The following is a 26,291-nucleotide window of genomic DNA, read 5'->3' as shown; positions in this document are numbered from 1 at the left end:
CTTCTTTAGTAACTTAGTAGTTCTCCATAGGTCCTTGACTATCAGGTTAGTTCATCTACTAAATTTTCAAGTTAATTATCCAGTTCATGTTGGCCTTAGTAATTGAGTAATAAGTACACTCTTTTTTTTTTTTTTGAAGTAGAGTGGATGGGGTATACAGCTTTCTATATTTTTTATTTAGCAATCTTTTAAAAATTTAATTAATTTATAGAAAAATTATAAAAGTAGTACCAAAAGGTTCTGTAGCTAGATATTTGTTTTACCCAGATCAGTCACCACCAATATTTGACTGCATTTGCTTTGTAATTCTCTCTCAATGTATGCATGCAAACACACAGAGCAGCTTTTTTCTGAACCATTTGACAATACGTTGTAGACATCATACATTTTAACCCCTAAATAATTCAGTGTATATCTCCTAAGAATAGGGACATAATTTTACACTATATAATTATCATAATTAGAACATTTAACATTGATAAAATATCCCATAATCCATATTACAGCTAATCCATAATCCATATTTAAATTTCACCAACTTACCTAATATAAACTTACCTTTATAGCGATTTTCCTCTTCCCTGCACCAAGTACAAAATTCAGTCCAAGTCCAGGATCACCGGTGGCATTTAACTGTCAAATCATTTTAGTTTCCTTTGATAGACTCACTGGGAAGAGTTCCTCAGTCTTTCTTTGCCAGCATGATATTCACAACACTTTGAATGAAGAGAGGGCTGTGATTTTATAGCTTGTCTCTTACTTAGTTGATCTGAAATTTCCTAGGATTAGGTCAGTTTATGAAAATTTGGCAGGAATACTACACAAATGATATGTTCTTCTCACTATATCCCATTAAAGCTTATCTAATATTAGTTTGTCCCACTGCTAATGATGTGAACTTTGATTACATAGTTATCATAGTGTTAACCAGGTTTTGTCCACTGATAAATTACTATGTTTCCATTTGTAATTAATGTATAAAATCTAGGGAGATAGCTTTAAATTGAGACTATATAAATGTCCTCTTTCACATTAACATTTCATTTTTTAAAGCATTCATTGATAAGTCTTGACAAAGTTGTAATGGTCAAACTCCTTCATTCCAGAGAAAGGAAAGCTCTCCCTTACAACAGAATGTCAACTAGCAAACTCATTTTTACATGTCAGAGATGACAAACAACCTGGCATGTTTTAGTAGCTAACCTGTTATACCAGAATTTTCTGGCTGGCCTCTGTTATTTTTCTAGAATAATAATGGGGCCCTTTATTGAGAATTCTCTAGGACATAGCAGATTATCTTTGTGCTATAATGGAGATACTGGTATATTTTTCTATTTGTCACAATTTAACAACACTTACATAGTATATACTAAGCACTCTTTATTCTTTTCTGGGTTCAACTCTTTTTTTTTTTTTTTTAAGTGGAGGATGACTGCTTTACAATGTTGTGTTGGTTTCTGCCATACAATAACACAAATCAGCCATAATTTTATTTATATATCCCCTCCCTCATGAGCCTCCATCCCCATCCCATCTCACCCCTCTGGGTCATCAGAGATCATCAGGCTGGGCTTAGGCACTTGTTTAAATGCTTTAAAATATTAACCACCTAAAAAGCATTATTATAACCCTATAAGGTAGGTACTATTATTATTACAATTTTACAGATAAGGAAATGGAGGCAGTGGACCTGAGTAATGTGTTTAAGTTCAAGCAGCTTATAAAATCAATGTATCAGGGCTTCCCTGGTGGCTCAGTGGTAAAGAATTTGCCTGCCAATGTGGTTTTTGCCATACATTGACATGAATCAGTCATGGATTTACATGGACTTCCCTGATAGCTCAGTTGGTAAAGAATCTGTCTGCAATGCAGGAGACCCTGGTTTGATCCCTGGGATGGGAAGATCCCCTGGAGAAGGGAAAGGCTTACCCACTCCAGTATTCTGGCCTGGAGAATTCCGTGGACTGTATAGTCCATGGGGTCGCAAAGAGTTGGACACAACTGAGCAGCTTTCACTGATCACTGCAGGAGATGTGGGTTCTATCCCTGGTCCAGGAAGATCCTACATTCCTTGGAGTAACTAAGCCCATGCCACAGTAAGAAGTCCATGCAACACAATTAGAGTAGTCCCAACTCCCTGCAACTAGAGAAAAGCCCATGCAACAGTGAAGACCCCGTACAGCCAAAAACACTTTTTATATAGAAATAAAAAATTAGTTAATTAATTTAAAAACCATGTTCATTCATAATTTTTTGATCATACTGAAGTGTATCATTCAAAGGCAGTGTGACTCTAGAAATGTGTATCCTTAAACCATTACAATATGCTACCTCAGCACAGATGCACTATTTTTTTTTCTCCAGTTCTAAGATGCTTTGATAATATCAGTGAAAAGAAACTATAGCAAACAAATTGCCTGTCATTTTTTAATCAAATGATACCAAATGATATTGTTGCTAATGCTGTCCCAAAAGGACAGGATCATAAAGACAGAGGTATCCAGAAAATCCAGTTAGAGGAGAGGGTTAAAGGTTGATAAGAAAGTTGGACCAGAAAGGTGAGAGAAAATTTGGGGAGGAATAGCTTCCATGTGGCCTTTGGAGCACCTTTCTTGATCCCTCCAAAAGTGGAAGCGGAATCTGAGTTTCTGAGGGAAGCTGTGAGTGAGCTGAGGACTAGAGAAGAGAGGATGCCAATTTGGGCAGCTCATCCTGAGAGACAGGATGTACCTAAGAACAGATGAAAGGTACAGCTGAAGAAGATGACAATGGATGGGGTGAGGTATGGGACATGAGGCAGGAGCACCAGCAAGGGTACCGGTGTGCCATCTAGGTCAACAGTAACCTGCTGCTCAGCCTTGTCAGCCACAAGTGGCTGCTGAGTCAAGGAGAGATCAGACCTCTCCTGGCCTATGGGGAAGGATGTTCACATATTGCTTCCCATTGCCTTTCTCCAAGCAGTGTAACAGCTATTACAACCAGATAAATGAGTTGTATTTATTCAAAGTGTTTTAAAATGTTATAAATATAGGTTTGCTAACTGTGCTGTATGGTTTCTTTATGCATGAATTTGGAGGCCAAAGAGAACAAGGTACCATCCCCACTTCAACCACTCCAGCTCAACTTTGAATTGCTTCATCTTTTAGGATTCTCTGGGGACTTTCATTAGAAGAAAAAGAGGTGGAATAATGCAACTAAATATCACCATGAGGAAACATTAGCATTTATCTAATAAGTAATAAAAGAGTAGCATGTAGAATTTGAGGACATGCTAGTTCTAGTTCTGTTCTAGTTATGAGTGGCCTCATCTAAGGTGAAAGATGACAGATAAATGGAAAATTCCTTCTGGGCTTCTCCATATACAGTCAGCTCTCCAAGTTGTGAACGTTTGTTGTGGTAAACAATGTTTGCCAAATGTTCCATATGCTTCCTGATATTCTATGGGCCCCTTGGAGTTCAGAAAAGCTATGGGACCAGATCTTATCATGACCTTTGGATATAAGACAGGTGTGTCACTTCTGGGCCAAAGCACATAAGAGCTGGTGTGAGTTCTCTGTGTGTGTTTGTAATATGTTTCCATAATCATAGAGGCCTCCTGTTGTGATCAGGGAACTCAAATGGAAGCAACCTGGGCCATTCAATCACAAATGAAGCTCAGCTGCCTTGGAATAAAAATAAATTTGTTCCATTAAGTTGTTGACATGTGGAGTTTGTTACTACAACCCCATCTTGCTTATCCTGACTAATATAACTGAAATAAATTGATTTAGAGCAGAGAGAAGTCTAATACATGTGCTTAAAGTGGTGGTTCTCAGCCAGGGGACACATGTATCTCCTGCAGAGGATATTTGGTAATATTTTACACATTTTTGGTTGTCATAATTGGGGGAGGGGAGGTGTGCTATTGGTGTCTAGTGGGCAGAGGAGAGGGATGCTGCCAAATATTCGACAACACACATGATAACATCCACAGCAAAGCACTTTCTGGCCCCAAATTTCAATAATGTTGAAGTTGAGAAATCTTGGCCTAAGGAAGAGGGTTAGCACATGTATTTTATGCAGGAAATTATTTACTTTCTACATGAAAATCTACCCAGTAAAGATATATGTGTGCCTACTATCTTTTAAAAGTTGTCCAAAAATCATTTATTTAATAGAATTTTGAAATTCAGCCCAACATAACAAATTTCTATTTATTTTGAAAAATCACTACAGTACCTTTTTCTCCATTTTCATAAAACAAGGAAACATCAAACAGCAGTTTAAATGGATCTTTACTGTATACTTGGCATGTCTTCACTTCTTCCTTTTCATAGATTTATGTATGCTTATTCAAGAGAGATTTCATAATCCAATTCCCTCATTTTTTTAGAATAATAAACCATTACAGAATGTCTGTAACAGAACTCATCTCACTGTTCTTTCCACTGCATCACAGTATTCTCCTTCATTACAAAGCACTAGGTAGAGGTCTGAGGAAGGTAAACAGGGAGGGTAGGATGGATGGCAGAGCATCATGTTCAAAGAAGATGCATAGTTTCCAGGTGAGAGTGTTTGGTTTCGACGGGAAGGGCAGAATCAGGAAGGGAGAAAGAAAGGTTCCCCAGTGAGCTTGCCAACACAGCATGTGTCCATTCATCCACTGCTCCACAGACCCATTTAGCCATGTCTGTCTGCATCATCTTGTCTCCCAGGTGAGCACAGAGACATACAAGGTAGATCTAAATCGCAGTTTGGCAAGTGCTGTGAGAAAATTCACAAAGTAATTGAGTGAAAGCTGGATTCAGAGTTGGAATATCTAATACCAGCTCTGACTCTAACTAATGAGTTACGTGCCTTGATCAAGCCAGCATGGGCCTAAATTTTCTCAATAATCAAAGAGCAGCTACTATAGTTGAGTGTATTTCATAAGTCAAGAACTATGCCAAATACATTTCATTTTACTCTCAAGACCAACCTAGGATCATTACTCCCCCTTGCAAATGGAAGCTGGGACTCAGAGAGGTAAAGCAACACAATGAGCACAATTAGTAAGAACCAGGATTTGAACCATGATCTACTTGACTACAAAGCCAATGTCCTTAATGACTACATTGGCTACCCTCAGTTCTTCAGCTCTGCATCTCTAGCATCCTTCCCCAAATTGTTTCTTTGAGTGATTTGTGATATCACAAACAATTTGGAGCATAAATTGGGGTCCTTTGGCTGGAAATAACTAGCCCAGGCATTTTTATTAATCATCCACAAATCCCAAAGTTGAAGCAGGTTGTTTGTAAAAGTTGCTAGGTTTGCTTCTTGCTCTAACAACAAAAAAATGTGAATACAAAATTGAGACGCCAGAATCCCACAGGATCCAAACTTAAATTGATGTTTTACAGAACATCCAAGTGAACTGGAAATACACAAGTTAAGTGAATTGCCTTAAAAATAGGTCTACTTGATGGTTTTTGCTTGCAAGCATAGTCAACAGGGTTTATTTTCTATTGTGTTTATTTTCTGTGTGTGAAATCTGTGTTTTGAAAAATAAAAAAAATGATTGCTTAACACAAAAATAAAGCTGATATCCTCTTTATCCTCTTGGATATCCACTAACTTGGCCAGACTGCAAGGAGTCATTCTGTAGTAAAATATTTTAAAAGGATATCTAAACCCAGAACTTTTAAAAGAATGCTCCAAACTCAAATTCTTTATCCCCATCTTCTATATATTTTGAAGATTCCTCCATGGCAATGGGAGATGGGGAGGAGGTAGTTAAGAGTATCTTTCTGCTAGCCATCTTTAGTCCCGATGTTCTTCAGATGTATTCTCAAACTTTCTTATCTTATGGGCCCTGTCTGGTAATCACTTCTCCCCCATATTGACCCAAATGTAAATCTACTTAATTAATTTCTTCAATATGTCACTCATAAAAGGCAAGATTTATGTAACAGAATTATAGTAAAGAGTGAGGATAATGGTGGGAGAGAAAGATACTTGGAACATAGAACAGAAAACATCTTAAACTTAGTATAAGCCAGCAGTGTTCTTAAAAATATGTAAACCATTCTCACATCCTAAATTATCCATCTCTTACCCTTGGGGCCCCAGACCTATCTTCTCCTCATTTCACAAACCTTGTCCCCACATGGGCTGCCTATGAAAACCATAAAATTTTCTTTTACTTTATTATAGAGTGCAATTCTGTTCTTTCAGTTTCGATCTAACCTATCTTGGGCAAACCTGAGGTTGTGAACTTTGTTTAGAAAGTTCAAGGTCGTGAAATAGGTCACCTTCTTTGGGAATAATCGGGCTTCTTGGCTGGAGGATGTTTGTGGTTAAAGTGACAATTGTTATTACAAAGCCTTCCAGAGATAAATGTGAGAAAGGGGCTATGTGGGAAATCAGGCAGCCTCTCACTGCTTGGGAAGTTCCCTGTTTTCATCTAATGCTTTCATCACTTTGCTGGTGTTCAAATGCCACAAAGCCTCACCCAGCATTAGATTCCTGTGGAAGGAATTTCAGTTCAGAGAGTAAAAGCAGTCCAGTAGTAAGAATATGCATATGCATAGTCTTAGAACCAGTTTCCCCCTCAGTCAGTCTCTCCCATCAGGAAGCTTCCATAAGCCTCTTATCCTTCTCCATCTGAGGACAGACAGACTGAAAACCACAATCAGAGAAAACTAACCAATCTGATCATATGGACCATGGCCTTGTCTAACTCAATGAAACTAGGGCCACCCAGGACAGACAGATCATGGTGGAGAGTTCTGACAAAATGTGGTCTACTGGAGAAGGGAATGGAAAACCACTTCAGTATTCTTGCCTTGAGAACCCCATGAACAGTATGAAAAGGCAAAAAGATAGGACACTGAAAAATGAACTCCCCAGGTCAGTAGGTGCCCACATGCTACTGGAGATCAGTGGAGAAATAACTCCAGAAGATTGAAGAGGCAGAGCCAAAGCAAAAACAACACCCAGCTGTGGATATGATGTGATGGAAATAAAGTTTGATGCTGTAAAGAGCAATATTGCATAGGAACCTGGAATGTTAGGTCCATGAATCAAGGCAAGTTGAAAGTGGTCAAACAGGAGATGGCAAGAATGAACGTTGACATTTTAGGAATCAGCAAACGAAACTGAACTGGAATGGGTGAATTTAACTGAGATGACCATTATATCTACTACTGTAGATGAGAATTCCTTAGGAGAAATGGAGTAGCCATCATAGTCAACAAAAGAGTCTAAAATGCAGTACTTGGATACAATCAAGAAAACGACAGGATGATCTCTGTTCTTTTCCAAGGCAAACTGTTCAATATCATGGTAATCCAAGTCTATGCCCCAACCAGTATTGCTGAAGAAGTTGATGTTGAACAGTTCTATGAAGACCTACAAGACCTTCTAGACCTGCTGCTGCTGCTGCTGCTGCTAAGTCGCTTCAGTCATGTCTGACTCTGTGCGACCCCATAGACAGTCCCTGGGATTCTCCAGGCAAGAACACTGGAGCGGGTTGCCATTTCCTTCTCCAATGCATGAAAGTGAAAAGTGAAAGTGAAGTTGCTCAGTTGCTTCCAACTCTTAACGACCCGTCCATGGGATTCTCCAGGCAAGAGTACTGGAGTGGGGTGCCAGTGCCTTCTCTGCTTCTAGAACTAACACCCCCAAAAGATGTCCTTTTCATTATAGGGGACTGGAATGCAAAAGTAGGAAGTCAAGAAATACCCGGAATAAAAGGCAAATTTGGCCTTGGAGTACAGAATGAAGCAGGGCAAAGGCTAATAGAGTTTTTCCAAGAAAACATACTGGTCATAGCAAACTTCCTCTTCCAACAACACAAGAGAACCCTCTACACATGGACATCACCAGATGGTCAGCACCAAAATCAGATTGATTATATTCTTTGCAGCCAAAGATGGAGAAGCTCTATACAGTCAGCAAAACAAGAATGGGAGCTGAATGTGGTTCAGATCATGAACTCGTTATTGCCAAATTCAGACTTAGATTGAAGAAAATAGGGAAAACCACTAGACCATTCAGTTCAGTTCAGTCACTCAGCCGTGTCCAACTGTTTGTGACCCCATGGATGACAGCACGCCAGGCCTCTCTGTCCATCACCAACTCCTGGAGTTTACTCAAACTCATGTGCATTGAATCAGTGATGCCATCCAACCATCTCATCCTCTGTTGTCTCCTTCTCTTCCTGCCTTCTATCTTTCCCAGCATCAGGGTCTTTCCAAATGAGTCAGCTCTTTGCATCAGGTGGCCAAAGTATTGGCGTTTCAGCTTCAACATCAGTCCTTTCAATGAACACTCAGGACTGATCTCATTTAGGATGGACTGGTTGGATCTCCTTGCAGTCCAAGGGACTCTCAAGAGTCTTCCTCAACACCACAGTTCAAAAGTATTAATTCTTCAGCACTCAGTTTTCTTTATAGTCCAACTCTCACATCCATACATGACTACTGGAAAACCATAGCCTTGACGAGATGGACCTTTGTTGGCAAAGTAATGTCTCTGCTTTTTAATACACTGTCTATGTTGATCATAACTTTCCTTCCAAGGAGTAAACATCTTTTAATTCCTTGACTGCAGTCACAATCTGCAGTGATTTTGGAGCCCCAAAATTAAAGTCATTCACTGTTTCCCCATCTTTTTGCCCTGACGTGATGGGACCAGATGCCGCGATCTTAGTTTTCTGAATGTTGATCTTTAAGCCAACTTTTCTTTACTCTCCTCTTTCACTTTCATCAAGAGGCTCTTTAGTTCTTCTTCACTTTCTGCCATAAGGGTGGTGTCATCTGCATATCTGAGGTTATTGATATTTCTCCTGGCAATCTTGATTCCATTCAGGCATGACCTAAATCAAATCCCTTATGATTATACAGTGGAAGTGACAAATAGACTCAAGTGATTATATCTGATAGACAAAGTGCCTGAAGAACTATGGACGAAGGTTCATGACACTGTACAGGAGGCAGGGATCAAGACCATTCCTAAGAAAAAGAAATGCAAAAAGGCAAATTGGTTGTCTGAGGAGGCCTTACAAATAGCTGTGAAAAGAAGAGAAGTGAAAGGGAAAGGAGGAAAGGAAATATATACCCATTTGAATGTAGAATTTCAAGGAACAGCAAGGAGAGATAAGAAAGCTTTCCTCAGTGATCAATGCAGAGAAATAGAGGAAAACAATAGAATGGGAAAGACTATAGATCTCTTCAAGAAAATTTGATAACATTTCATGAAACAATGGGCACAATAAAGGACAGAAATGGTATGGACCTCACAAAAGTAGAAGATATTAAGAAGAGATGGCAAGAATACACAGAAGAACTATGCAAAAATGATCTGCAAGACCCAGATAATCATGATGGTATGATCACTCACCTAGAGCCAGACATCCTGGAATGCGAAGTCAAGTGGGTCTTAGAAAGCATCACTATGAACAAAGGTAGTGGAGGTGATGGAATTCCTGTTGATCTCTTTCAAATTCTAAAAGATGATGCTGTAAAAGTGCTGCACTCAATATGCCAGCAAATTTTGAAAACTCAGCAGTGGCCACGGAGCTGGAAAAGGTCAGTTTTCATTCCAATACCAAAGAAAGGCAATGCCAAAGAATGCTCAAACTACCGCGCAATTGAATTCATCTCACACGCTAGTAAAATAATGCTCAAAATTCTCCAAGCCAGGCTTCAACAGTACCTCATGCTTGTAGTCTATTGGGAAGTTCCTGACCTCATCTTGCTCTCCATTCCAGGATGGTTTCCCCAGTAATAACCAGCAGCAGCTGAGATAGCTCTTTTTTCCTTAATATCTGATAAAGTCTGAGATGTCGAATCAATGGCTTTCTCTTTATCTTGTCTCCTCATAGCCCAAACTATCTAGCTTTTTTCTCATAGTTAAAGTTCCCAACCAGACACTGGTGTAAATATAGCCCTCACTGCCCATTCAGAGATCACTTACAGAAGGCATTTTAGGAACCAAGAGCAAGAATGACCCACCTTCACTAGGGATCACGATGTGGAGTAAGAGGATGTGGAACTCACCTCACACCCCCACCAGTGAACACATCAAAAATATATCTACATGTGGAACAACTTTCACTGAAACCTAATGGGTGACCAAGGCTGCAAGAAAGATACACACAAAATTAGGTAGGAAGGGAAGACAAATTATCAGGTTGGGACCTGTGCCTCTGGGAGGGGACTCAGAAGAGGAGGGAGATAACATGGGTGAAAATCCTACTGGGGAGTGAGGAGTTTGAGCCATATATGGTCACCCTAGCCCTGAAGTCCAACACCAGGAAGACAAGTACCCTTGGCTGGTTCAACAGCCAAAGGAACTGACAGGAAAGTTGTGGGAAGCCCAGACTCAACTCAGGAGGAGTGCATACATGTTTGCCTACTCCCAAAACAGGGCAGAGAGGGCAGGTTGAAACTGTATGGGATGCTAGCTGGTTTTCTGCCACTATTCCAACACATGTCCCAGCCTCAATCAAGTACCCACTCCAGACCCACTTGCTTCATGAAACAGCTCCACCTTGAGGCAAAGGTTGCCACTTCCAAGGGGAAGCTCATTTGAAATGGACAAAGGCAGCTCGGTACCAGAGCAACATCTGAGCAGAGTGGGAACAGTCATTACTTGGGCTTATGGAGGCAGACCCAGGAAACAGTCTTGGAATCTGACTGCAACTGGAGCCACCACAGCCAACACCCAGACTCAGACTAAGTGCCACACCAGCACCTTTTGCCCCCTCACTGCTCCCCACTGGGGCCAGGATGTTGGTACTGGCTTGGGGGATGGTATACATTTAAAGGGGATGGAACCAGCTGAGACCTGGACCTCAGAGATTCTGCTCCAGCAACTTGGACTCATCCTCATCCCCAGTGGCTGATACTGGCTACAGAGCAGAGGAGAAAGCCCTGGCTTGCACCTGACTCTACCTCTAGCACTTCCTTCCCTCCCATTTCCAATCCCATCTTCTACCCAAGTGAGAGTTGTTAGCACAACCTGGGGAAAGAACTGACTTATCCTCACTTCAGATCCAGCTCTCCCATCAAAGTCACTGGACACACACAGACTGGATAAAGATGTTTTCACACATGCACACCCTTTTGAGACTGCAATAGCTAGCTGTTTCACTTAACTTCATAGAGACAAAGTTAAGCAAAATGAGAAGACAGAGGAATTTGCTTCCAATGGGGGAAAAAAACAAAACAAAACAGAGAGAGAGAGAGAAAGCCCCTAAGAAATCAACTAATGAAACAAATAAATAACTTACCAGAAAAAGAACTCAAACACTACAATTAAGAATGTTACCTAAGTTAAGGAAAAGAATAGATAAACACAGTAAGAATTTTAACAAGGAAATAGGATATATAAAAAGAATGAATCAGAACTGAAGAATACAATAAAATTTTTAAAATACACTAGAAGAAATTAATGTCAGCCTAGGTTATACAGAAGAATACTTTAGTGATCTGGAAAATAGAATAATGAAATCACCCAATAACAGTGAAAAGAAAAACAATTAAAAAAATAAAAACAATTTAGGGGACTTCTATGGCAACATTAAGCAAAACAATATTTGCATTATAAAGTTAGCAGAAAAAGAAGGAGAGAGAGAGAGAAAGAGATCAAAACTGTATTTGATGAAATTGTGGATGAAAAATTCCCAAATCTAAAGAAGGAAAGACATATCCAGGCACAGGAAGCACAGAGGGTACCAAATAAGATGAACCCAAAGAGATTCAAGCCAAGGTATATCATAATTAAAATGAAAAAAGTTAAAGAGGAAATTTTACACTATTGGTGGGAATATAAAATAATATAGCTACTGTGGAGAACAGCATGAAGTTTCTAAAAACAGCTACCATATGACCCTGCAATCCCACTTCTGGACATATATCCAGAGAAAAAACATGATCCAAAAGATATTATGTATCCCTATGTTCATTACAACACTGTTTACAATAGCCAAGACACGGAAGCAACCTAAATGTCCATTGACAGAGCAATGGATAAAGATGTGGTATATATATATATATGATGGCATATTACCCAGCCATACAAAAAGAATGAAATAATGCAATTTGTAGCAACATGGATGGACCTAGAGCTTGTGATACTGAGTGAAGTAAGTCAGAAACGGAAGGAGAAATATCATATGACATCCTTTATATGTGCAGTCTACAAAGAAATGATATAAATGAACTTACTTACAAAACAGGAAGATTCACAGACTTAGAAAATGAACTTATGGTTGCTGCGAGGAAGGATAGGAGGAAGGGAGAGTAAGGGAGGTTGGGGTGGACATGTACATACTGCTGTATTTTCAGTGGATAACCAACAAGGACCTACTGTATGGCACATGGAACTCTGCTCAGTGTTATGTGGCAGCCTGGATGGGAGGGAATTTTGGGGGAGAATGGATACATGTATATCTATGGCTGCATCCCCTTACTGTTCACCTGAGACTAGCAATTCAGTTAAGTTCAGTCGCTCAGTCATGTCTGACTCTTTGCGACCCCACGAATCGCAGCACCCCAGCCTCCCTATCCATCACCAACTCCCGGAGTTTACTCAAACTCATGTCCATCGAGTCGGTGATGCCATCCAGCCATCTCATCTTCTGTCATCCTCTTCTCCTCCTGCCCCCAACCCCTCCCAGCATCAGGGTCTTTTCCAATGAGTCAACTCTTCGCATGAGGTGGACAAAGTACTGGTGTTTCAGCTTCAGCATCAGTCCTTCCAATGAACACCCAGGACTGATCTCCTTTAGGATGGACTGGTTGGATCTCCTTGCAGTCCAAGGGACTCTCAAGAGTCTTCTCCAACACCACAGTTCAAAAGCATCAATTTTTCGGCACTCAGCTTTCTTTATAGTCCAACTCTCAGATCCGTACATGACCACTGGAAAAACCATAGCCTTGACTAGACGGACCTTTGTTGGCAAAGTAATGTCTCTGCTTTTTAATATGCTGTCTAGGTTGGTCATAACATTTCCTTCCAAAGAGTAAGCGTCTTTTAATTTCATGCCTGCAATCACCATCTGACCATCTGAGACTATCACAGAACTGTTAATCGACTATACCACATTTCAAAGTAAAGAGTTTTTTTTTTTTCTTTTTTTAAAAAAGCAAAACACAATATAACCCAAGAAACAACTACAGGGAGGGAAAAAAAAAAGATAAAGGCAGCAAGAGAAAAAGAATCATATACAAGGTAGCCCACATAAGGTTATCCTGATTTTTCTGCAATTTTACAGGCCAAATGGAAGTGGCATCATATATTCAAAGTTCTGAAAGGGAAAAACCTACAACCTGGGATACTGTACTGGCAAGATTATCATACACAACTGAAGTAGAGATAAAGAACAACTGAGAGAGCAAAAACTAAGTGTGTTCATCAATATTAAATCTATACCCCAAAATGTTAAAGAGTCTTCTCTAAGTGGGGAAAAAAAAAAAAAAAGGCTATAACAAAAAGGAAGTATGTGTAGGAAAGGAAAAATCCCACCGTTAAGGGCCAATATATAGTAAAAGCTGAGTATCAACCTCCTAAATAAGCTAATACAAAGATTTTAAGACCAAAAATTATAAAATCAACTAAAACTGCAATATGTTTGAACTTAAATGACTACCTATTTAAAATAAGTAGATATAATTAGATGTCAGCATATATGAACTCTATGGCAACCACAAATCAAAAATCTACAATAGATACACAAAAAGTATAGAGAAAAGAACAGAAGCATATCATTAAAGGAGAACATCAAACCAAAGGGAAGAAACTAAAAGAAGATTCAAAGAACAGAGAACCACAAACAACCAGGAAAGAAATAACAAAATGGTAATAAATACATATCTCTGAATAATCACAGTTGATGTCAATGAATTAAATGCCCCAATCAAATGACATAGGATGACTGGATAAAAAAGCAAGATGCAGTAATTTCCTAGTAGACCAATGGCTAAGACACTCAGTTCCCAATGCTGGGCCCAGGTTTGACCCCTGGTCAGGGAACAGGATCCCATATGCTGAAACTAAGAGTTAACATGCCACAACTAAAGATCCTGTGTCCCCTGCAAATAAGACCCAGTGCAAACAAATAAAAAAGTTTTAAAAAATAACAAGGCCCATCTATATGCTACCGATAGGAGACTAAAACTTCAGAGCTAAATATATGCACAGACTGAAAGAGACATGATAGAAAGAAGATATTTCATGGAAACAAAAATAATGAGAAAGTGGGGCTAGCAACACACATATCAGACAAAATACACTTTAAAACAAAGTATATAACATAAGACAATGAAGGGCATTATATACTGATAAAAAAATGAAGATATGAAAAGGTATTACACTCCTTAACACATATGTACCTAATATAGAAGCAGATAAATATATAAGATAAATATTAACAGGCATAAAGAGAGAAACTGACAACAATACAAAAATAGTAGAGGACTTTAACACTCCACTTACATCGATGAACAAATCATCCAGACAACAAAATCAACAAGGAAGCAGTGCTCTTAAATGACACATTAGATCAGTTGGATTTCATAGAGAATGAAAGGGCATTCATCAAAAAACAGCAAAATTCATATTCTTTTTAAGTACACATGGGCATTCTCCAGGATAGATCACATGCTAGGCCAAAAAACAAATTTTGACAAATTTAGAGGATAGAAACTATATCAACATTTTTTTTTTTTACAACAATGGTATGAAACTAGTAATCAATTACAAGAAAGAAAATGGGAAAACCACAAATACATGGAGACTAAATAATGCACTACTCAAAAACCAATGAAGAAATCAGAAAATATCTCCAGACAAATGAAAATGGAAACAAAGCTTTCCAAACTCTGTGGGATTCAGCAAAAGAGTTTCTAAGAGGGATAGTTTTAGTCATACAAGCCTTTCTCAAAAATCAAGAAAAACATCAAATAAAAAAAACTAACCTGCCATCTAAGGAAACTAGAAAAACAAACAAACAAACAAAACTAAAGTCAGCAGAAGGAAGGAAAAAATAAAGGTCAAAGAGAAAATAAATTAGAGATCCATAAAATACTAGAAAAAATCAATGAAAAAAGAGCTCTTTTTTTAAAACATAAGCAAGTTGATAAATCTTTAGCCATGGTCAAGCAAAGAAGCATAATAGAAATGAAAGAGAAATAACAATCACTATCACAGGGATACAAAAAAAATTATGAAAAAATATTATGAACCATTATATGTCAACAAATTGGACAACCTAGAAGAAATGGACAAATTTCTAGTAACAAACAACCTTCCAAGATTGAATCAGGAAGAAATAGACAGTCTATAACCTCAGATATGCAGATGACATCACCCTTATAGCAGAAAGCGAAGAGAAACTAAACAGCCTCTTGATGAAAGTGAAAGAGGAGAGTGAAAAAGGCTAGCTTAAAACTCAGCATTCAAAAAACTAAGATCATTACATCTGGTCCCATCACTTCATTGCAAATAGTTAGGGAAACATTGGAATGGTGACAGACTTTATTTTCTTGGACTTCAAAATCACTGCAGATGGTGACTGCAGCCATGAAATTAAAAGACACTTGCTCCTTGGAAGAAAAGCTATGACCAACCTAGATGGCATGTTAAAAAGCAAAGACATTACTGACATGGTCAAATAGATAGTCAAAGCTATGGTTTTTCCAGTAATCATGTATGGATGTGAGAGTTGGACCATAAAGAAAGCTGAGTGCAGAAGAATTGATGCTACTGAACTGTGTCATTGGAGAAGACTCTTGAGAATCCCTTGGACTGCAAGACCAAACCAGTCAATCCTAAAGGGAATCAGTCCGGAATATTCATTGGAAGGACTGATGCTGAAGCTGAAGCTCCAATATTTTGGCTACCTGATGCGAAGAAGTGACTCATTGGAAAAGACCCTGATGCTGGAAAAGACTGAAGGTAGGAGGATAAGGGGAGGACAGAGGATATGGTTGGATGGCATCACCGACTCTATGAACATGAGTTTGAGCAAGTTCCAGAAGTTGATGATGGACTGGGAATCCTGGCATGCTGCAGTCCATAGGGTCACAAAGGGGACATGAATGAGTGACTCAACTGCACTGAACTGAACTGTACCACACCTATTGCTAGTAGTTAAATTAAATTTATAACTCAAAAAGCTCCCAGAAATAAAAAGTCCAGTTTCAAATGGCTTCACAGGTCAACTGTGCTAAGCATAAGAAGAAATAATAGCTACTCATCTCAAATTATTCCAAAATTTTGAAGAGGATAGAACAATCCAAAAGTCATTCTATAAGGCTAAAATTGCCTCAATACCAAAATCAGACAAAGATACTATAAAAAAGACAATTACAAGCCAATATCTCTAAAGAAAACAGATGTAAAGTCCTCAATAAAATATTAGCAAAAAATTTTCAACAGTATATACAAAGCATTATACACCATGATACACCAGGGTTTCCCTAGTGCCTCAGACAGTAAAGAAACTGCCCGCAATGCAGAAGACATGGGTTTGATCTCTGGGTTAGGAACCCCCTGAAGAAGGAAATTGCAACCCACTCCAGTATTCTTGCCTCGAAAATCTCATGGGCATAGGGTGAGATAAAGTCCATGTGTTTGCAAAGAGTGGAACACAACTGAGAAACTAACATATTCACTTTTTCATGCACCATGGTTAAGACCAATTTATTCCAGGGATACAAGTTTAGTTCAAAATCTGCAAGTCAATCAATGTGATACACCACTATAAATAAAGAAAGAATGAAAAACACAAAAATAATATGATGATCTCAATAGATGCAGAAAAGCATTTGATGAAATTCAACATTCATTCACGAAAAAAATCTTATCAAAGTTGGTATAGGGGGAACACAGCTCAACATAATAAAAACCATTTATGACAAACCCATAGGTAACACCATACTCAATGGTGAAAAGCTGAAAGCCTTTTCTCTAAAATCGGGAAGACAAGAATGCCTGGTCTCACCACTTCTATTTAACATGGAGTCAGAAATCCTAGCCACAGCAGTAAGTTGAGTTAAAAAGGGGCATCCAGATTGGAAGGGAAGAAGCAAAACTAACTGGTTGCAGATGACATGATACTAAATATAGAAAACCCATATTCTCCACCCTAAAATTATTACAATTAATAAATTAATTCAGTAAAGTTGCAGGATGAAAGATTAACATATGAAAAGCTACTGCCTTTTTATACACTAGTTATGAAATAAAGTCAAGTGGGCTTTAGGAAGCATCACTAGGAACAAAGCTAGTGGAGGTGATAGAATTTCAGTTGAGATATTTCAAATCCTAAAAGATGATGCTGTGAAAGTGTTGCTCTCAATATGTCAGCAAATTTGGAAAACTCAGCAGTGGCCACAGGACTGGAAAAGGTCAGTTTTCAATCCAATCCCAAAGAAAGGCAATGCCAAAGAATGCTCAGACTACCGCACAATTGCACTCATCTCACACGCTAGTAAAGTAATGCTCAAAATTCTCCAAGTCAGGCTTCAGCAATACGTGAACCGTGAACTTCCAGATGTTCAACTTGGTTCTAGAAAAGGCAAGAGGGACCAGAGATCAAACTGCCAACATCTGCTGGATCATCGAGAAAGCAAGAGAGTTCCAGAAAAACATCTATTTCTGCTTTATTGACTATGCCAAAGCCTTTGACTGTGTGGATCACAATAAACTGTGGAAAATTCTGAAAGAGATGGGCATACCAGACCACCTGACCTGCCTCTTGAGAAATCCATATGCAGGTCAGGAAGCAACAGTTAGAACCGGATATGGAACAACAGACTGGTTCCAAATAGGAAAAGGAGTGCATTAAGGCTGTATATTGTCACCTGGCTTATTTAACTTATATGCAGAGTACATCATGAGAAACACTGGGCTAGAGGAAGCACAAACTGGAATCAAGACTGCCAGGAGAAATATCAGTAACCTCAGATATGCAGATGACACCACCCTTATGGCAGAAAATGAAGAAGAACTAAAGAGCCTCTTGATGAAAGTGAAAGAGGAGAGTGAAAAACCTGGCTTAAAGCTCAACATTCATAAAACTAAGATCATGGCATCCAGTCCCATCACTTCATGGAAAGTAGATGGGGAAACAGTGGAAACAGTGGGTGACTTAATTTTGGGGGGCTCCAAAATCACTGCAGATGGTGACTGCAGCCATGAAATTAAAAGACGCTTGATCCTTGACAGGAAAGTTATGGTCAACCTAGACAGCATATTAAAAAGCAGAGACATTACTTTGCCAACAAAGGTCCGACTAGTCAAGGCTATGATTTTTCCAGTAGTCATGTATGGATGTGAGAGTTGGACTATGAAGAAAGCTGAGCGCTGAAGAATTGATGCTTTTGAACTGTGGTGTTGGAGAAGACTCTTGATAGTCTCTTGGACTGCAAGGTGATCCAACCAGTCCATCCTAAAGGAGATCAGTCCTGAGTGTTCCTTGGAAGGACTGATGTTGAAGCTGAAACTCCAATACTTTGGCCACCTGATGCAAAGAGCTGACTCATTTGAAAAGACCCTGATGCTGGGAAAGATAGAGGGCAGGAGGAGAAGGGAACGACAGAGGATGAGATGGTTGGATGGCATCACCGACTCAATGGACATGAGTTTGGGTAAACTTTGGGAGCTGGCGGTCCATGGGGTCACAAAGAGTCAGACTCTACTGAAAGGCTAAACTGAACTGAACTGAATGAAGTATAAGAAAGGGAAAGCAGGAAAATAATTTTGTTTTAAAATCACATCAAAAACAATAAAATACCTAGGAATAAACTTAACTAAGGATGTAGAAAATCTTCTATATTCTGAAAAGTTTCAAACATTGATGAAGAAAGTTGAAGCTGGTACAAATAAATGGAAAGATATCATGCTCTTCAGTTGGAAGAATTAATATTTTTTAAATGTCCATTGTACTCAAAGTAATCTATAGATTTACTGCAATATCTATCAAAATGCTCAGGAAATTTTTGTCAAACTTGAATAAATAATCCTAAAATTTATATGAAACTACAAAAAACCTTGAATCATGAAAATAATTTTGAGGAAAAATAACAGGTGAGGTATCATGCTTCCTGATTTTATTGTGAGGTAACGATAATCAAAACAGCAGGGTGTTGGCACAAAAACAGGCACATATATTAATCAAACAGAATATAGAGCTGAGAAATAGACCCACTTACTCAATTAATCTATAATAAAGGATACAAGAATATACACTGAAGAAAAAACAGTTGCATAAATAAGTAGAGATAGGAGAACTGGATATCTACATGTAAGAGAATGAAATTAGAACATTTTCTTACGTGGTAAACAAAAATAAGCTAAAAATGGATTAAAGAAATAAAAGTAATGTCTGAAACTCCTAGGAGAGAACAGAGACAGGAAAATCTTTGACACAAATCAAAGCAGAATTTTTTTGGATCTGTCCCCTAAAGTAAAAGAAACAAAAGCAAAAATAAACAAGTGGGACCTAATTAAAACTTAAAACCTTCTATACATCAAAGAAAACCACATGTACTGAGTTGTTCAGTTGTGTCTGATTCTTTGCAACCTCATGTACTATAGTCCACCAGACTCCTCTGTCCATGGGATTTCCCAGGCAAGAATACTGGAATGGGTTGCCCTTTCATCCTCCAGGGGATCTTCCTGACCCAGGAATCAAACCCGTGTCTCCTGCCATCTCCTGCATTGGCAGGCGGATTCTTTATTACTGAGCCACCTGGGAAGCCCTTCAAAGAGAACCATGGACAAACAAAAAGATAACCTACTGAATGGGAGAAAATATTTGCCATTTATATGACCAATAAAGGTTAATGTCCAAAATATAAAAACCACTTACATAAAGCTGTATCAAGTAAACAAACAGGGAGAGGAAGAAGATGGTGGAAGAGTAAGATGGGGAGATCACCAGCCTCCCCACAAATACATCAAAACTCATCAAGATATGGAACAACTACTACAAAGCAAACTCTAGGAGACAGCATAAGAAGCCAGGCCTGCAGGGGAGGCAGACTAACCTCCCGGAAATGAGGTAGGAGAGAGGATGGAGACATAAAATGGGAAGACATGGAGAACTTCTGGACAGGAGCTTGTGTCCCGAGAGAGGGAGCGAGTTGTGAAGGTGGAACAGTTCCCGTGCACTGGGAAGCTCCCTTACAGGTAGGCCTAAGGGGGAGCTGCAGAATCTCAGAAAGCCAGGCAAAGCAGGGACTAAGAGGGCAGAAAGCAGAGAAAGCTGCACTTCTCAGCCCAGAAGCAGCTCACAGACTGTAGCCCTGACTAGATGGTAGGCTCAGGGAACTGAGAGAAACCCACAGAAGCCCCATGGCACAGAGGGTGGGCCTGGGGTGCCAAGAGAGGCCCAGCGTACAAACCTCCGCAGCCCACGGAAACCTCACAATGCAGACGGCAGGCCTGGGGGGCCAAGAGGGAGGCATACATAAGCCCCTGCAGTGCACACAAACCAGGCAGCACAGAGGGCAGGCCCAGGGGACTGGAAAAATACACAAGCCCTGTGACATAGAGGGCAGGCCTGGGTGAGGAGAAACAAGTGCACACAAACCCCACAACACAGAGGGTGAGCTCAGGGGGTTGAGGGAAGCCCACGCAAGTCTCCATGTTGCAGAGGCCAGGGTCAGGGAGCTGAGATGAGATCCACACAAGCCCCCACCTAGCAAGATTCACCCTTCAATGCAAGGCAGGACCAGGGGACAGAAGCACTAGCCAAGATTCAAGGGACAAGTAGGGGGCTGGTGGCTTTGAAGACATGCTGAGAGGGCTACTTTGACATGGCTGTAGAAATTATATGTGTCTAACACTGCCAAAGCCAGAAGGACTGCCCAAATATATACTGAACCCATAGAAACTACGAAACCTACTACGGGACACTGTGCTGCCCTTCAGAGAGATGAGATTCAGCTCCATCAACCAGAACACAGGCACAAGCTCCTCCAACCAGGAAAACATCACAGGAAACCAATCCAACCCCATCTACAGGGGCAGATGCCACATCCAAGAAGAAATATGAACTTGAGAATTGTTTTTTTCCTTCTCTTTTAAGTCACACTGTTTATTCCTCCTTACATATTTTTACCTTCACATTAGCCATTTGCTGTGCAGTGAAGTTTTCTTCTTTGTTTTTCTTGCTAAAAAAAAAATATTTTAAGATTTTTTCTCCTTTTTTTGTGATTTTTTTCTTTTGTTTTTAACATATTTGACTGCTTTTCTTATAGTTCTTTACCAGCTGTAACTATCCCTGAATATATATAAATCTTTTTCTCATATAACTACTTATCTTTGCTTTTCTTGTTTCTCTTTTCTACGTTTTTTAACCTTCTCTTTCACCCATTCTTTTTCTCTTTTCTCTCCCTTCTCCTCTTTTTTTTCTTTTTCTTCTCCCTTTTTCCTTCACTCTTTCTTTTTTCACCATGTAAGTTAAATTGTTGTGCTCTCTTTGCTATATTCCTCAACCAGCACTCTGCTCAGGTTCAGTTATCCAGACTGAGCATTAGTTAGCTCTGCATTTAATTGGTTGATATAACTTTTGGTTTCCCTTGTTCACCAACACAATTTCCTGTATTCTTTTATTTATAATACTTTGTTTATAATTTTGTGTATGGAAGTGTATGTATATGTCCCATTATTTCTGTAATTACCTGCTTGATCTTGTATTTACCATCATCTGAGTTCATCTTTTATTTCATGTCATGTTTTGCTTTTTGCTTTGGTGTGTTTACTTTAACCTCTTTTAATCCCTTAGCAAGCAACTCATGGAGCCCCAATTCCCTGACCAAGGATCACACCTGGTCAGTGAGATGGGAGTATTGAGTCCAAGATCCCAGACTGCCAGAGAACTCTTAACCCCAGGTCATATTGATTACTGAGAACTTTGACACCGGTACACAAAGCCTAGTATCACCCAACTGTTGACAGTATCCACTTCAGGAAACTTTACCCAAACAACAAGCAAGACAAAAATACAAAAACAATCATCAACAGACAGGAGTCCCACAAATATAGCACCTCACACAGCCCTGCCCATCAGAGGGAAAAAAATTCACCCCCTCACACTAGAACACAGGCACAAATCACCCCTAACAAGAAGTCAATACAAACCACTCAACCAACCATTCCCTCCAAGGGCAAAAGCCAAAAGGAAGAAGGAATATAACCCTAAAGTCTGCAAAAGGAGACCTCAAGTGGAGCAAGTTAGGGGGAAAAAATGAAAAGACGGAGAAATATAGCACAAAAGATGATAGAACACCTTAGAAACACAAAATCAAACAAATAAAGAGGAAATAAGCAATCTACCTGAAAGGGAATTCAGAATAATGATAGTAAAGATGTTCTGAAGACTTGAAACTAGAATGGAGAAAATGCAAGAAACAATTAACACAGTTAATACAATTACCAGGGAAACAGAAGAAATAAAGAACAAGCAAACAAAGATGAATAACACAATTACTGAAATTAAAAATACTCTAGAAGGAACCAATTGTGGAATAACTGAGGCAGAAGAACAGATAAGTGATCTGGAAGATAGACTGGTGGAAATAACTGTTGAAGAGCAGAATAAAGGAAAAAGAATGAAAAAAGTTGAGGATAGCATCAGAAACCTTTGGAACAATATTAAATGCACCAACATTCTAGTTATAGGGGTCCCAGAGGAATAAGAAAAAAAGAAAGGCAGTGAGAAAATGTTTGAAGAAATTATAGTGGAAAACTTCCCCAACATGGGAAAGGAAATAGTCAATCAAGTCCAAGAAATGCAGAGACTTTCTTACAGGAGAAATCCAAGGAGAAATACATAAAGACACATATTAATCAAGCTAACAGATTAAACTCCAAGAAAGAATATTTTTAAAAAAGGAGTCAGGAAAAAGTAACAAGTAACATACAAGGGAAAACCCATACAATTGACAGTGGATCTTTGAGCAGAAATTCTGCAGGCCAGAAGGGAATGGCAGGATATATTTAAAGTACTGAAAGAGAAAAAAATCTACAACCAAGATTACTATACCCACCAAAGATCTCATTCAAAATTGATGGAGAAATCAAAAGCTTTACAGACAAGCAAAAGTTAAGAGAATTTTGCATCACCAAATAATCCTTACAACAAACACTAAAGGGACTTAACATAGCCATTAAACAAAAGAGAAAGGCAAGACCTACAAAACCAAACACAAAACAATTTTTAAAATGTCAATAGGCACATATCTATCAATATTACTTTAAATGTAAATGGATCAAATGCACCAACAAAAATATATAGATTGCCTGAATGGATACAAAAACAAGACCCATCTATATGTTGCCTAAAAGATACCCACTTCATACCTAGAGGCACATACAGACTGAAAGTAAAAGGATGAAAAGATATTCCTTTCAAATGGAAATCAAAAGAAACCCAGAGTGGCAATCCTTATTTCAGACAAAATAGACTTAAAGAATATTATAAGAGATAAAGAAGGACAGTACATAATGATCAAGGAATCAGTCCAATAAGGTGACATAACAATTGTAAATATTTATGCACCCAACATAGAGGCACCTCATTACATAAGGCAATCACTAACAGGCATAAGAGGGAAAATCGACAATAACACAATAATAGTAGGGGACCTTAACACACCACTTACACCAACTGACATATCATCAAAAGAGAATCAACAAGGAAATACAAACCTTAAATGAAACATTAGACCAAATGGACTTAGCTGAAATTATCAGGACTTTCCATCCAAATGCAGAAGAATACACTTTCTTCTCAAGTGCACATGGAGTGTTCTCCAGGATAGACCATATCTTGGGCCACAAGTCAAGCCTCAATTCAAAAAATTCAAAAAATTCAAGCCTCAATTCAAATTCAAAAAATTGAAACTGTATCAAGCATCTTCTTGAATCACAACGCTATGAGACTAGATATCAACTAGAGGAAAAAACTGCAAAAAACACAAACTCATGGAGATTAGACAATGCATTACTAAATAATGAAGTGGTTACTGAAGAAATAAGAAGGGAAATAAAAAGATTCCTAGAAACAAATGACAATGAAAACACAATGACCCAAAATCTATGGATTTCACCAAAAGCAGTGACAAGAGGCAAGTTTATATCAATACAACCCTACCCCAAGAAACAAGAAAAGCATCGATTGGATAACCTAACTCTATATCTAAAGCAACTGGAAAAAGGAAAACAAAAAATCCCCTAAGTCAGCAGAAGGAAAGATCAGAGCAGTAATAAATGAAAAAGCAGTGAAGGAAACAATAGCAAAGATTAATAAAATTAAAATCTGGTTGAGAAGATAAACAAAATTGACAAACTACTAGCCAAACACATCAAGACAAAAAAGGGAGAAAAATCAAATCAACATAAGTAGAAATGAAAATGAAGAAGTTACAACAGATAACAGAAATACAAAAGATAATAAAAGAATATTATAAGCATCTATATATGAGCATCTAAAGTGGACAACCCAGAGGAAATGGACAGATTCTTAGGTAAGTTCAACCTCCCAAGACTGAACCTGGAAGAAATAGAAATCATGAACAAGCCAATTACAAACACCGAAATTGAAACTGTGATAAAAATCTCCCAAAAAACAAAGCCCCAGGGCCAAATGGCTTCACAGGGGAATTCTATATCAAACATTTAGAGAAGTGCTAATGACTATTTTTATGAAACCCTTTCCAAAAATTGCAGAGGAATGAACACTTCCAGACTCATTCTATGAGGCCACAATCACCCTGATACCAAAACCAGGCAAAGACAGCACACAAAAAAGAAAATTACACACTAATATCACTGATGAAAAATAGATGCAAAAATTCTCAACAAAATTCTGGCAAACAGAATTCAACAACACATTAAAAAGTTCAGACACCATGATCAAACTGGCTTTATTCCAGGGATGCAAGGATTCTTCAATATATGCAAATCAATCAATGTGACACACCATATTAACAAATTGAAGGATTAAAATCATATGATCATCTCAATAGATGCAGAAAAAGCCTTTGACAAAATTCAGCCATCTATTTATGGTTAAAACACTTCAAAAAATGAGCATAGAAGGAACCTACCTCAACATAATAAGGGCTGTATGTGGCAAATTCAGAGCAAACATTGTTCTCAATGGTGAAGAACAGAAAGCATTCCCTGTAAGATCAGGAACAAGACAAAAGTGTCCAGTTTCAGCACTATTATTCAGCATAGTTTTGAAAGACCTAGCTATGACAATTAGAGAATAAAAAAGAATAAAAGGAATCCAGACCATAAAAGAAGTAGAACTCTCACTGTTTGTAGATGACATGATACTATACATAGAACCCCCCCACCCCCCCCCAAAAAAAAAACCTATCAGAAATTTACTAGAGCTAAACAGTGAATTTAGCAAAGCCACAGGATACAAGAGCAGTACTTACAAATGCACTTGTATTCTTATATACACTTGCATCCCTATATACTGACAATGAAAAAATCAGAAAGAGAAATTAAGGAATCAATCCAATTCACTCACTTGTGTATGACTCTTTGTGACCTATGGAGTATACAGTCCATGGAACTCTCTAGGCTGGAATACAGGAGTGGGTGGCCTTTCCCTTTTCCAGGGGATCTTCCCAACCCAGGGATCAGACCAGGATCTCCTGCACTGCAGGTGGATTCTTTACCAGCTGAGCTGTCAAGGGAAGCTCATATACTATCAGTGAAAAATCAGAAAGAGAAATTAAGGAATCAATCACATTCACCATCACAACAAAAAGAATTAAATATCTATGAATAAACTTACCAAAGGAGACAAATATGGAAAATTATAAGACACTGATGAAAGAAATTAAAGATGACATAAGCAGATGGAGAGATATTCCGTGATCCTGAGTAGGAGGAATCAATATCGTGAAAATGGCTATACTACCAAATGCAGTCTGCAGATTCATTGTTGCTGCTGCTGCTGCTGCTGCTAAGTCACCAGTCGTCTCCGACTCTGTGTGACCCCCTAGATGGCAGCCCACCAAGCTCCTCCGTCCATGGGATTTTCCAGCCAAGAATACTGGAGTGGGATGCCATTGCCTTCTCCAAGATTCAGTGCAGTCCCTGTCAAATTACTAATGGCATTTTTCACAGAACTAGAACAAAAAATACAAAACTACAAACAAGGTGAAAAGACAACCCTCAGAATCGGAGAAAGTAAAGCAAAGGAAACAACAGACAAATAATTAATTTCCAAATATATAAGCAGTTCATGCAACTCAATACCAGAAAAACAACCTAATTAAAAAGTGGGAAAA

This window comes from Cervus canadensis, chromosome 10, assembly GCF_019320065.1.
Source record: "Cervus canadensis isolate Bull #8, Minnesota chromosome 10, ASM1932006v1, whole genome shotgun sequence".
Classification (NCBI taxonomy): domain Eukaryota; kingdom Metazoa; phylum Chordata; class Mammalia; order Artiodactyla; family Cervidae; genus Cervus; species Cervus canadensis.
This window is presented reverse-complemented; position numbering follows the sequence as displayed.